General features: G+C 43.0%; 1 protein-coding gene across 1 annotated transcript in view; it reads right to left on the bottom strand.

The window, feature by feature from the left end:
* Positions 1 to 561, bottom strand: part of FAM193A (family with sequence similarity 193 member A) — a 166694-nt gene extending 166133 nt beyond the window's left edge. Inside the window, exon 1 of the mRNA XM_027067306.2 lies at positions 335 to 561. The gene's annotated coding sequence lies outside the window, so the exon portion shown is untranslated. The remainder of the gene's footprint in view (positions 1 to 334) is intronic.
* Positions 562 to 14100: the final 13539 nt, after the last annotated feature.

The following is a 14100-nucleotide window of genomic DNA, read 5'->3' on the forward strand; positions in this document are numbered from 1 at the left end:
GGTGACTCGCTGGGGATGAGAACGACCTGCCTCGTGGGCTTGGGTGGGGTTCCGGAGGGCGCCTGGCCCAGCGGTGCGCGGAGCTGCTGCCCCGAGAGCCCGGGCGCCTCGGGTCGGGGTCCGCCCTGGGAGATGGAGCAGCCTGTGCAGAGCAGCCGTGGCTGTACCAGGGCCCGGCCCGGCACACCTGTCGGTTAGCGTAGCACCCCAGGGCCTGCAGACGCCCTTCCCGAGCTCGCCCTCTCCCTGCTCCCGCGTCCGGGGCTCTGGTGCCTAGTGACCGGGCAAGGTCCCGGATGGTCCCGAAGTTTCTCGCGACCTCGCGTTCACCCACCTCGCAGGGCGTGCCTCCGACCGTCCCAGGCCTTGCAGTGCTCTCTGCCCCCGCGGGGCCTCAGACTCCCAGGTCAGAAATCTAAGCCCTCCGCCTGGACCCTCTTCCTCCCCGGGCCGCTTGCCCATCATCAGCAAGCCCCAGGTACAGTTCTGCCCTTAGGACAGGAGCGGTCCTTTGCCTAGGCCCTGCATTCCTGAGCGCCCCACTTATCACAGTCACCGAGACACCAAAAACATCCTTTCCCCCTCGGGTTCTGTGGGTGGTTACAGGGCCGAGATACCGTTAGCTCTGGGCCTGCCCACATCTCTTTGCCTAACCTCACCCTTGCCCCAGCTGCAGTCACCGTCTTCAAATCCTCTGACCCATTCTTCATGACACAACCAGAATGAGCTAAATCAACCTTCTGCTTAAAGCCCTTCGGGGACTCTACTTGTCAGCAAAATAAAGGCCCCTCCCCCCTCCCAGAGGGTTTTGGATGACCCTGCCCTGATGGTGGTGTTTGAGAGAGTGGGTGGGGGACGCCTGCTCAACCTCCTTTGACACTCCTCCAGGTAAACAAAGTCTTGGGCTGCTCCCCACCCCACGGGGGGGGGGGGGGGGGAGGGGGGCTGGGTCAGACACTCCCTTCTCCCACAGCCCCTTTGCTTTCCTTTATCATAGCACATAGACACTAGATTGAGATTTGTGGTATTCACCAGTATCCCCGGAGAGGTCTTAGGGGACTGGGGGGACATGGGAGTGCCTGACTCATGCACCTGTGAATCCCAGCTCCTGCCAAGCAAGGGCTGGGCACACACCAATCCAGTATTTGCTGGATGAATGAATGACATAATAATGACCATTTGCCAAATAGTTATGTACCAGCCACTCTGCCTGCTGCTGTGTCACCTCCTCTAACCCACATAACCACTCTTGAGATAGGCACCATTAGCTCTATGTTATGGACGAGAGACTGAAGTTCATAGATGTTAAGGGATTTGTCCAAAGTCATCCTGATAGTCAGAGGCAGGGCCGGAATTCCAATTCAGCTGTGGCTCTGGTGTGACTTTTAGGTTCTGGCTGAGCACAGGGTGATACAGTTGGGAGTTCCTCTGAGGGCCACAGACCAGGGAAACTTCTCTAAGGTGAACTGAGCAAGAGCCAGTCACTCACAGAAAAGGTATTTCAGCAATGCAAGACTCTGGAGCAGAGACAAGTCCCAGGAAACTACAAAAGCTACCGTGGCTAGAGCAAGTGAAGATGGCCGAAACTGCGGGCATCCGTAAGGAAGCCGGATTTTGTTCTAAATGCAACTGGGAGCCATGGAGGGTTCTGAATAGAGTGTGTCAGGGTAGGATGTGTATTTTTGACAGAACTCCAGATGTTGTATAGAGAATGGATGTCAGGGGAGCAAGATTGGGGTGCAGGACACTCCTGACAACCTTGTAGGGTGCAGAGGGTGCTTCTTGGCAAACAAGTGATGAAGCAAAGGCATGAGCAGTTGTTCTCAACCTTTGTATTTCATTAGCTTCCCCTAAGGAAAAATGCATAAGAAATTGGGGGGGGGGAGTTAAATACTAAGGAATAAGATTTTGTCTGGCAAGGCTAAGCTCTGGAGGGCCACAAAGCATTGTAATATCTAGAATTTGTTTCTCCCCCTAAGAATTCATCTTCACCCCCCTTGAGGAGTGTATTAGGATTCACCACAGAAACAGTACCAACCTCTATGTATGTGTGTGTGTGTGTGTGTGTGTGTGCAAGAGAGGGACTGAGGCTGATTTATTGTAAGGAATTGGCTTACAAAATGATGGAGGCTGGCAAGTCCTGAAATCTGCAGGCAGCAAGCTGGAAACCCGGTTCAAATCCAAAGGCCTGACAACCAAGAGGGTCGATGGTATAATTCTAGTCCAAAAGCCTGTAGGCTGGAGACCCAGGAAGAACTGCTAATTTGGTCTGAGTCCTGGGGTAGGAAACAACGATGCGGCTCAGAGATACTCAGGCAGTGGGAGCTCCGTCTTTTCTTTGTCTTCAGGCTCTCAACTGATTGGATGAGTCCCACTGACACGGGGGAGGGCAATCTGTTTTGCTCAGTTTACTGATCCAAATGGTAACCTCATCTTCACAAATACATCCAGAGTCACACTTGACCAAATGTCTGGGCACCTGTAGCCCAGTCAGGTGGACACATGAAATTAACCATCACAAGGGAGAATGTACAACATAAAGGCCAGGAAAGGTCTTATATATGCTTAGAAGTAAGAGAAGCTCAGTTGAGCAGGAGTGTGAGTGGTCACAGGGAGGTGTGGGCAGTGACCTTAGAGAGGACTTAAGCTTGGTGATGGCCATTCACACTGAGAGCCTTTTGGAACTAACTGCAGGGAAAGGCAGCATATGTTGGATATGTTTTTGTAAAAGTGAAGTTTTATTATTTTCATAATGCAATAAATACTGTTGGGGCGCCTGGGTGGCTCAGTTGGTTAAGCGGCTGACTTCCGCTCAGGTCATGATCTCACGGTCCGTGAGTCCGAGGCCCGCGTCGGGCTCTGTGCTGACAGCTCAGAGCCTGGAGCCTGTTTCAGGTTCTGTGTCTCCCTCTCTCTGACCCTCCCCCATTCATGCTCTGTCTCTCTCTGTCTCAAAAATAAATAAACTTAAAAAAAAATTTTTTTTAAATAAATACTGTTGACCAAGATATGAATACGCACTAATAACACAGGACAACTTTTAACAAAAAATTAGATAAGTTCATTATTTCACAATTCATAACCCGTAAGCATTACATAACAATGAAAGCCTTTTCTAATTTCTGGCTTTATTAAGTCTGTAGAAAGAACGGTTGGACACCTCTGCTCAGGCCATTTCCTTGCCCCAAGCAGAACCATAGCAGCAAGCTTCTGTCCCCAAGCAGGGCACAGGGAATTCTCTGCAGAAACTTAACAACGTGAGGACAGATACGAACATACATACTATATTGTTTGGGGATAGCAAATAATCAGGCCGTTCTTGACCCTCACCCAAAATTGAAGTCTGTAGGTCAATAAACTTCTACCCACGTGGAGCTTCTAATCAGCTTGTAAACATGAGAAACAGTCAAGGATCACCAGTCATTTAAGAAACAGCTCAAGCACAGGGGCACCTGGGTGGCTCAGGCGGTTAACCGGCCGACTTCGGCTCAGGTCACGATCTCACAGTCTGTGGGTTCGAGCCCCGCATCGGGCTCTGTGCTGACAGCTCAGAGCCTGGAGCCTGCTTCCGATTCTGTGTCTCCCTCTCTCTCTGGCCCTCCCCTGCTCATGTTCTGTCTCTCTCTGTAGCAAAAATAAAAACATTTAAAAAAAATTTTAAAAAAAAAGAAACAGCTCAAGCACAGGGGCACCTGGGTGGCTCAGGCGGTTAACCGGCCGACTTTGGCTCAGGTCACGATCTCGCAGTTCATGAGTTTGAGTCCCACATCGGGCCCTGTGCTGACAGCTCAAAGCCTGGAGCCTGCTTCGGGTTCCGTGTCTCCCTCTCTGCCCCTCCCTGCTCCTGCTCTGACTCTGTCTCTCTCAAAAATAAACATTTAAAAAAAAAGGCTCAAGCACAGATTAAAAAACAACGTGTATGAAAGAGGGACAGGCAAAGAAAGTGTTAACGGAAGGAATCAGAAAATTTTCAAAAAGCTGCTAATATCCTGAAAGATATTTAAGAAAATAGTCTTGGAAACTAAAAATATAGGCAAAATTGTAAAAGAAATTCAGCAGAAGGTTGCAAGATAATGTCCAGGAAGTTATCCAGAAAGTAGAACAAAAAGATACAGAAAACATTTCTTGGAGAGAAATGAGACTTATAAAAGTTCAAACCAGGAGATCCAACAACTTTCTAAGGGTTCTAGGGGGAAAAGTGGAGGGAAATAACTTTTGAAAGAAATACAGTTTACCAGAAATAAAGACTTGAGTGTCCAGGTTGAAAGAGTCGACCAAGGATGGTGACTAATTGTAGAAAGTCAGAGATAAATAAAACGGCCTAAAACATGCAGAAAGAAAAAGAGGAAGTCATATTTAAAAAAAAAGGGAGGGGGGCGCCTGGGTGCTTCAGTGGGTTGAGTGTCCGACTTCAGCTCAGGTCATGATCTCACCGTCAGTGGGTTCAAGCCCCGCATTGGGTTCTGTGCTGGCAGCTCAGAGCCTGAAGCCTGCTTCAGTTTCTGTGCCCCTCTCTCTCTGCACCCCCCCCCCCCATGCTCTGTTTCTCTCTTGTCTCTCAAAGCTAAATAAACGTTAAAAAAAAAAAAGACACGGAAAATTTCTCACTAAATGTCTTAGCAGTAACAACATTTGGTGCTAGATAGTGGAGCGTGGATTTCAAAATTCCGAAAGAAAATCACATACAATGTAGAATCATATGGACAACAATTCTGGAGATTCAAACTGCATTTTTCAGGTAAACAGACTGTAACATGACAACAAACCCTAAAGTACCAGGACAGGCATACCTGGGAGATAGTGGGTGTTTGGTTCCAGACCACTGCACAATGTCCTAAAACTGTGAGTCAAATAAACTTCTGGTTTCCCAGTATAAGAGTTATGTTTGCAGCACACTATAGTCTGTTAAGTGTGCAATAGCATTTTGTATACAAAAAAAAAAAAAAAATGCCATACCTTAATTTAAAAATGCTTTGCTGCCCAAAAATGTTAACCATCACCTGAACTTTTAGTGAGTTGTAATCACAGGTTACCGCAACAAATACAATAATAATGAAACAGTTTGAAATGTTGTGAGAATTTCCAAAATGTGACTGAACAAACAGTTCTGGAAAAATGGGGCCAACAGACTTGCTTGACACAGGGTTGCTGCACACCTTCAATTTGTAAAAGACTCAGCATAGCTGAAGCTCGCTGAAGCGAGGCACAATAAAATAAGGTATGCCCATAGGTCTAGTTCTCACATATGCCTGAGACTGTTAAGTATCTCTCCTCTGTCTTATAACAGACATGTGACCTCAAGGGTCACCCAATCTTGAGAGTGATGGAGAACGGCTTGGAAATTAAACGTATAACCAAAACTGTAAAAGAAAACCAGCAGTTGGGTTGGAAGATAAAGTTAAGATTCTACAGAAAGCAGAAAAAGGCAGATGGAAATAGGAGCGAGGGGGCCTGGGTGGCTCAGTCAGTTGAGCGTCTGACTCTTGATTTCGGCTCAGGTCCTGATCCCAGGATTGTGGGATTGAGTTCTGGATCGGTCTCTGCGCTGAGCATAGAGTCTGCTTAAGATTCTCTCCCTCTCTCTCTCTCTCTCTCTCTCTCTCTCTCTGCCCCTCCCCTCCGATTGCACATTCTAAAAAAAAAAAAAAAAAAGAAGAAGAAGAAGAAGAAGAAATAAAGAAACAAAGAAAAAATAGGAGAGAAAAGATAATTACAAGTTCAGTTGAGGAGGTGGGACGACTCCCTAGTAGGGGTTAAAAAAAAAAGTCAAAAATTGGAAAAAAAATATCCAGCCCAAATTAGAACAGGACGATGGAAGCCTGTAAGGAAAAATAGCACCTGATATTTGAAGTTATTTGATGTCTGAAATTGAGGTGAAAGATTGGATACATGGCTGGTATGAAAGAACACACCAGGCACTATCTGATACAGGAACAACAGAGTCACCACGATACACTCCTGATTATTGATTTAACTAGAACATATATGTGTAAATATATTTATATACATATACATATGCATATGTACATATACATATACATATATGTGTAAATATGTATATACATACACAAAATATAAGAAAAACACAGATGTTTAAGAAATGGGAGGGGGCCTGAAGACATAGGCACAGGGGTCCATTTTTCCCTGAGTGTTTTCCAGTACTTAGGACACAGGGCTGAGAAGCAAGGCTTTGTCTGAAAAGAGGATACTATCGGGGGGTCTTCTGCGGTGAAAAGACAAAACTGACTTGGGGCTATAATCCCAGTGAGACAGGATGAGTAAGTCACTGAACCTGACAGTTTTTCTCTCAAGACACTGCCAAATTCTCATACCCTGTAGGCAGGAAGCTAAAAGACAAAGCTTCTGGGATGAAGAAAGACCCTGAGAAGCAGAGTAGAGGTCTGGCAATTTTACCAAGCTGAAAAGACAAGGATTATAGATCAGGCCTAAGCAGAGAGAGGCGCCCCAGTGCTCACTGGGAAGCTCTCGTGGCATCCTGACAGTGGGAAGTGACCCAGTAGACAGAGCTTAGCGAACGACAACACAGCCTTAATATAACTTAATGTGCAACCAGGCTGAGGTGACTGGCACCTGCTCTATGTGCCTAGCAGAGGAAGATATCGCATCCCCTACAACGTCTTATGCACAAGGTCAGCTTTCAGCTAAAAATGTTGTGGCCTGGGGGCACCTGGGTGGCTCAGTCAGTTGAGCATCCAACTCTTGATTTTGGCTCAGGTCATGATCCTGGGGTCGTGGCATAGAGCCCCACATCAGGTTCCACATGGAGCCTACTTAGGACTCTCTCTCTCTCTCTCTCTCTCTCTCTCTCTCTCTCTCTCTCTCTCCCTCCCCCTCCCTCCTTCTGTCCCTCTCTCCTGCTCACACACACTGTCTCTAAAAACAATTTTTAAAATGTCATGGCCTGTCAAAATAAAAAAGTAAAAAATTGACTGAAAATAAAAACACAAAAGACTAAAAACAAACCTGTAGGTGAGTCACATACTGGAGCTGGTATGCAAAGACTGTATCGTAATTACAATTAATGTGCTCAAGAAATTAGACAAAAAGGTGTAAAAACAGATGAAATAATGGAGAATTTCACCTGGGGATTGAAATCTGTAAGAATATTAGCTAAAACTAGGGGCGCCTGGTGGTTTAGTTAGTGGAGAACCCGACTCTTGATTTTGGCTCAAGTCACAATCTGCCAGTTTGTGGGATTGAGCCCCATGTCAGGCTCTGCACTGACAGCACAGAGCCTGCTTGGGATGATCTCTCTTGCTCTCTGTTCCCCGCCCTCCCCCCTCTCTCTCCCTGTCTCTCTCAAAATAAATAAACATTAAAAAATATATTAGCTAAAAGTAAAAAATAACTAAAACTAAGAACAGATGAACAGATGAGACAGCAAAAGCAAAAGAAGATGAATTGGAAGATAATTCAGTATTAAACATCCTAACTAGCACACAGAGAAAAAAACAATTGATAAAACAGAAAAAAGACCAAGAAATAGATAAGACCCAGTTGAAGGTCTAACAGTGTGTAATTGGAGTCCCAAAAGGCAAGAGAGAATGCCACAGAAGCAGAGTTCTCCAAAGCTGACGATAGACATCCACCCAGTTTCAAGAGTCCCTGTGAACCCAGGCAGGATGAATACAAGCAAACCTGACACCCAGGCACATCATTGTCAAACTGCTGAAAACAAAGACAAAGACAACTTTTAGCCAGAGAAAATCATCACCTCTCTTCAAAGGCAGGTGTCAGCTAGATGCAACAGAAATGAAGATGGGAGACAATGGAAGGACCTAGTTGTTGTTGTTGTTGTTGTTGTTGTTGTTGTTGAATTTATCTCAAGAGAGAAAAATGTGAGCGGGGGAGGGGCAGAGAGAAGGAGAGAGAGGGAATCCCAAAGAGGTTCTGTGCTGACAGCCCCAACTTAGGGCTCAATCTCACACACCGAGAGATCATGACCAAGGTTGAGATCAAGAGTCAGATGCCCAAACCGACCAACTGAGCCACCCAGGCGCCCCTGAATGACCTAGTTATTAAACACACACACACCAAAAAACCCCACCAGCTTAGAATTTTTTTTAAATCTTTATTTAATGCAATATATTCAAAATATCATGAGCTAAACATGTAACCAATATAAAACTATTAACAAGATATCTTATACTTTTTTTTTCATGCTAAGTCTTCAGAACCACACGTGTATTACACTTCCCGTCACTCTCCATTTGGATTCACCATGTTCTAAGTGCTCAACAGCCACATGCGGCTCATGGCAACCATATTAGGCAAAGACTTATAATTTTTTACTCAGAAAAAAATATATCATGCAAGAATGAAAGTAAAATAACGGCGTTTTCAGATTAACAAAAATAGAATTTATTGCCAGCAGGAATTCACTAAAAGAAATACTAAAAGAAGTTCATTGGGCATAAGGAAAATTATTCCAGATGGAAATGGAAAAAGAATAAAGACCATAATAAATGGTATATATGAAATGACATATACATGGAATTTTATATCTATGTAATACAGAGATCTGATTATTTTATACTAGCTTTTTTATTTAAAAATTGTCTGGGTGGCTCAGTTGGTTAAGCGTCCAACTTTGGCTCAGGTCATGATCTCACGGTTCGTGGGTTAGAGCCCTGTGTCAGGCTATGTGCTGACAGCTCAGAGCCTGGAGCCTGCTTCGGATTCTGTGTCTCCCTCTCTTTCTGCCCCTCCCCCACTCACGCTCTGTCTCGCTCTGTCTCTGTCTCTCAAAAATAAATAAATGTGAAAACATTAAAAAAATTGTGGTAAAATATATATACAAATTACCATTTTAGGAGTGCCTGATTGGCTCAGTCAGTAGAGCATGTGACTCTTGGTCTCAGGGTTATAAGTTCGAGCCCCATGTTGGGTGTAGAGATTACTGAAAAAGGAAAATCTTTTTTTTTTTTTTAATGTTTTATTTTTGAGAGAAAAAGTGTGAGCAGGAGAGGGGCAGAGAGAGAGGGAGACAGAGGATCTGAAGAGGCTCTGTGCTGACAGCAGAGAGCCCAATGGAGGGCTTGAACTCCTGAACCATGAGATGATGACCTGAGCTGAAGTCAGATGCTCCACCAACTGAGCTGCCCAAGTGCCCCTCCCCAAAATTTTTTTTTTAAAAACCTACCATTTTTATCTTTTCAAGCATACATTTAAATGGCATTAGCTACATTTGCAATGTTGTACAATCATCACCACTACCCATTTTCAGAAAGTTTCATCATCCCAAATGGAAACTCTGTACCTATTAGATACCTTCCCTTCCCTTCTACCTCCAGCCCCTGGTAACCTCTATTCTAATTTGTCTCTATGAATTTGCCTACTGTAGGTACCGTATGTAAGTGGAATCATAGAATATTTGTACTTTTATGTCTAGCTTATTTCACTTAGCATAATGGTATCAAGGCTCATCCATGTTGTATCAGAATTTCATTTCTTTCTAAGGCTGAATAATATTCTGTTGTGTGGATATACTATACTTTCTTTACCCATTCATCTGTTGATGGACATTTGGGTTGTTTCCGCCTTTTGGCTATAGTGAATAATGTTGCTATGAACACTGATGTACAGGGATGTTTAAGTCCCTGCTTTCAATTCTCTTGGGTATCCACCTAGGAGTTGCTGGATCATGTACTAATTCTATATTTAACTTTTCGAGGAACCACCAAACTTTTTAAGAGAAGCTTCCCCATTTTATAGATCTACCAGCAATACACAAGGGGTCTAATTTCTGCACATCTTTGCCAATACTGTTTTTTGGTAACAGCCATTCTCATGGGTGTGAAGTGTGATCTCTTAGTGGTTTTTGATTTACTTTTCACTGGTGACTAATGATGTTGATTTCCTTTTAGGTACTTATTTTCCATTTGTCTATCTTATTTGGAGAAATATCCATTGCAGTACTTTGCCAGTTTTTAAATTGGGTTGTCTGACTTCTTGTTCTTGTTGAGTTGTAGGAGCACTGTAAATATTCTGGTTATTGTCTTACAAGATAGATGGCTTGCAGTTTTCTCCCATTCTGTGGGTTGTCTTCTCACTGTTCCTTTGAGGCACAAAAAATTTTAACTTTGTCAAATGTTTCTATTTTTCCTTTTTTGTCGCCTGTGCTTTCGGTGTGATATTTAAGAAACCATTGGCAAATCCAAGAAAAATATAATACAAAATTTACCACTTGAATCCTTTTTTTTCCACTTGAATCCTTTTCAACTGCACACATTGTACAAGTTGTTTTCAACTTTCCTCTATGTTTTCTCCAAAGAATTTTTTAAAAATGATTATTTTTGAGAGAGAGAGAGAGAGAGAGAGAGAGAGAGAGAGAGAGAGAACGTGATTGGGGAGAAGGCAGAGAGAGAGGGAGACAGAATCCCAAGCAGGTTTTGTGCTGTCAGTGCAGAGCTGGACTTGGGGCTCAAACTCACGAACCGTGAGATCATGACCTGAGCCGAAATCAAGAGTCAGATGCTTAACTGACTGAACCACCCAGGTGCCCCAAGAATTTTTTTAATGTGTTTTTTTAAAGTTTCTTTTAATGTTTACTTATTTCTGAGACACAGAGAGACAGAGCATGAGTGGGGGAGGGGCAGAGAGAGGGAGGGAGACACAGAATCCAAAGCAGGCTCCAGGCTCTGAGTTGTCAACACAGAGCCCGATGCGGGGCTTGAACTCACAAACTGTGAGATCATGACCCGAGCCAAAGTGGGTTGCTCAACCGAGCCACCCAGGCGCCCCCCCCGCAAGAATTTTTTTTAAAGTAAGCTCTACACTCAACATTGGGCTCGAACTCATGACCCTGAGATCAAGAGTCAGATGTTCTACTGAGCCAGCCAGGCACCCCTTTTCTAAGAATTTTATGATCTTAGCTCTTAAATTTAGGTATTTGATCAATTTTGCATTAATTTTTGTATATGGCTTAACGACTCAATCAACTTCATGTTTGTGCACGTGAATATCCAATTTTCCAAGCACCGTTAGAGACTTCTCCACTGAATGGTCTTGAAACCCTTGTTGACATTTGATCATTTGATCATAGAGATGAGGGATCATTTCTGGGCTCTCAATTTTATTCCACTTATCTATTTATTTACCCTTATTCCAGCACCATACTGTTTAATTCCTGCACCTTTATACGTTTTCAAATTGGGAAGTCTTCCAACTTTGCTCTTTTTCAAGATTGTTTTAACTATCTTGGGTCCCATGAAATCCCATACATATTTTAGGATAGATTTTTCCATTTCTATAAAAAAAAATGCCATTGGTGTCTGAGAGGGATTGCACTGATTCTGTGTATTGTTTTGGATAGTATTGCCTTCGTAACAATCGAAAAGTCTCCCAATCCATGAGCATATGGTATCTTTGTACTTAGCTTTCTTTCTTTCAGCAAGATTTTGTAGTGGTTTCTTTCAAGGTTTCAGTGTACACTGTAAGGATTTTACTCTTTTTGATGCTATGAAATGGAATTGTTTTAATTTCCTTTTCAGATTGATCAGTGTATTCACTAACTTGTGAATTCATATCCTACAACTTTGCTGAGTTCATGTAAGCACTAATAGTTGTTTATGTGTATTGTGGATTCTTTAGTTTTCTACTGTCGTGCCGTGTGCAGATACTTTTCCTTCATTTCCAATGTGGATGCCTTTTCTTTCTTGCCTAATTGTTTTAGCTAGAACTTCCAGCATGATGTTGGATAGAAGTGCTGAAATTAAGCATCCTTGTCTTATTCCTGATCTTAGGGAAAAAGCTTGGACTTACCATTGAGTATCTTTGCTGTGGGCTTTTCATATATGGCCCTTATTATGTTGAGGTAATTTCCTCCTGTTCCTGGTTTGAGTGTTTTTGTCATGAAAGGGTGTTGGGAAACACTTTTCCTGCATCAGTTGAGGGGCTCATATGTTATCTTTCCTTTCCTCATCTATTAACGTAGTAATTGTATTGATTTCCATAGGTTGAGTCCCTCTTGCATTCCTGGAGAAAGACCCACCTGGTTATGGTGTGTAATGCTTTTAGTATGCTCCTAAATTCACTGCGCTAGCCATCTGTTTAAGATTTCTGCATCCAGGGGCGCCGGGGTGGCTCAGTCGGTTGAGCATCCGACTTTGTTTCTGCTCAGGTCATGATCTCATAGTTTCGTGAGTTCGAGCCCCACATCGGGACCCGCATGGACGGTGCAGAGTCTGCGTGGGACTCTCTCTCTGCCCCTCCCCCACTTGTGCTTTCTCTCTCAAAAAAATTTCTGCATCCATATTCATAAGAGATATTACTCTGCAGTTTTCTTGTCCTGTAGTGTCTTTGTGTGGCTTTGGTATCCGGATAATACCGACCTCAGAAGGAGTTAGGAGGTGCTCTCTTGAATTTTTTGTTAGAATCCAAGACAGTCGTCTTCTATGTGTTTGATAGAATTTACTAGTGAAGCCATTTGGTCTTGCACTTTCAGTGCTTCAGTCTCACTTTGCACAGGCCCACTCTTATTTTCTATCTGGAGTCCGTGTTGGTAGTTTGTATCTCTAGGAACTTATCCATTTCATCTACATTACCCAATTTTACAGATGTTCTTAGTAGTATTTTATAAGCCTCCATACTTCTGTAAAGTTCAGTAATGTCCTCTCATTGCTGATTTTAGCAGATTTGTTCTTTGTCTAGCTAAACACTTGCCAATGTCCTTGATCTTCTCAAAGAAACAACTTCTGGTGTCCTTGGTTTTCTGTCTTCCATTGTCAAACTCCTTTATCTCTGCTTTAATCTTTGTTATTGCCTTTCTTCTAGCTTTGGTTTAGTTTCCTGTTCTTTTTCTAGTTCTTTAAGACATACAATTAAGTTATTGATTTGACTTCCTCTTTTAATGTATACATTTATAGCTGTAAGCAACCCCTAGGCACTGCTTTCACCACACCCCTTAAGTTTTGTTAAGGTCACATTTTCTTTCTTCTCGAGGTATGTTCTAATGTCCGTTGTGATTTCTTCTTTGACCCCACCGGTTGTTTAAAAGTGTGATTTAATTTCCACTTATTTGTGGGTTTTCCTGAAATGTTCATACCCCATAAGCCAGTGATTCTACACATAAGTATATGCCCAACAGGTATGGTAGCAAAACTGCACCAAAAGACACACAGAATGTTCACTCTGGGCTATTAATAGCCCCAACACTGAAATGACTGAAAGAGGATAAGCTGAAGCATACTCGTCTGCAGAAATACCATGCAGCAAACGAAATGAATACTGTACATGACATGAATGCATTTCACAAATGTAACACCGAGGAACAGGAGCCCCAACCCCAGTGCATATCAAATAGTTTCAGCTGTCTGAAGCTCAAAGAACAGGTCAAACAAAATTACGTGGTTAAGGTTGCATGTTTTGGTAATTAAACCAGAATTAGAGTCAAAGCAGTCCTTGCCATCAAAGTCAGTATAGCGATTCCCCCGGGACAGAAGGCAGCATGTACTGACTGGGAGGAAGGACAAGTAGGAGCTTCTAAAGTGGCAACAACATTCTGTTTGTTGTTGCGGTTGGTTGTTTCATGGGCATGTGACTTACGGTAATTCACTGAGCTATACTTTTGAGGTAATTCAGTGAAGTGTGCTCTTTTGTGTGCTATATTCCACAGCATAAAAGATAAATAGAACGCCCTTGTGTTGGTTAACAACCTTAAATACCTCATAAAAGCAAAGGCAAATACTTTCTGGAGCAACCCACTTTCAATCCAGTTCTCAATTTTTGGACTGTGTACCAATTTACGTGGGCTCAAAATAAGGGAGAAAAAGTTCACGAGACACACGAAGAAATCATTAGCGAGAGCCACAAAGACTTTGGATACTGGAGTTAACATATACACAACATAAAACTGACAAAACTGATTGATGATAAAAAAAATTGCTGCAGCCATTAATTAGCTTCTAAGAGGAGACTATGAACAACCTTATGCCAAAATCTTGTAGAGATGAAATGTATGAATTCCCAGAAACCTGTGACTTAACAGACAAAAAGAGTGAATTCTCAAACATGGGAAAAACACATCAGTATTTTAAAATCGTTCCTCAATGAAAACAACAGTTCAGAGATAGTATTTAT

The sequence above is a fragment of the Acinonyx jubatus genome, chromosome B1 (genome assembly GCF_027475565.1).
Source record: "Acinonyx jubatus isolate Ajub_Pintada_27869175 chromosome B1, VMU_Ajub_asm_v1.0, whole genome shotgun sequence".
In the NCBI taxonomy this organism is placed as follows: domain Eukaryota; kingdom Metazoa; phylum Chordata; class Mammalia; order Carnivora; family Felidae; genus Acinonyx; species Acinonyx jubatus.